This window comes from Theobroma umbraticum, unplaced genomic scaffold (assembly GCF_002168275.2).
Source record: "Theobroma umbraticum cultivar Fairchild unplaced genomic scaffold, ASM216827v3 scaffold_188.0, whole genome shotgun sequence".
Lineage (NCBI taxonomy): Eukaryota > Viridiplantae > Streptophyta > Magnoliopsida > Malvales > Malvaceae > Theobroma > Theobroma umbraticum.
In genome coordinates this window covers 48,310-48,568 of record NW_018397295.1, presented here as the reverse complement: position 1 = coordinate 48,568, position 259 = coordinate 48,310, and positions in this window count along the sequence as shown.

The window sequence follows — 259 nt, the reverse complement described above, 5'->3', positions numbered from 1 at the left end:
TGGCTATGGTAGCTAGAAGGTTTAGAATGCTTATGGGACAAACAGATAGAAGATTGGCAAAGAAAGTGTATAGAAAAGATGAAAGTTTTTCATGCAAAGCCAGAAATAAAAATGAGTCCAATAAGAAAGATGTGGTTATATGCTTTGAATGCAAGAAGCTTGGACACTTTAGGTTAGAATGCCCCTTGCTGAAGGAAGAAACTCCCAAGAAAACATGAAGCAGATGCCATCCATTTATAGGAAAAGTCCATTTATAATT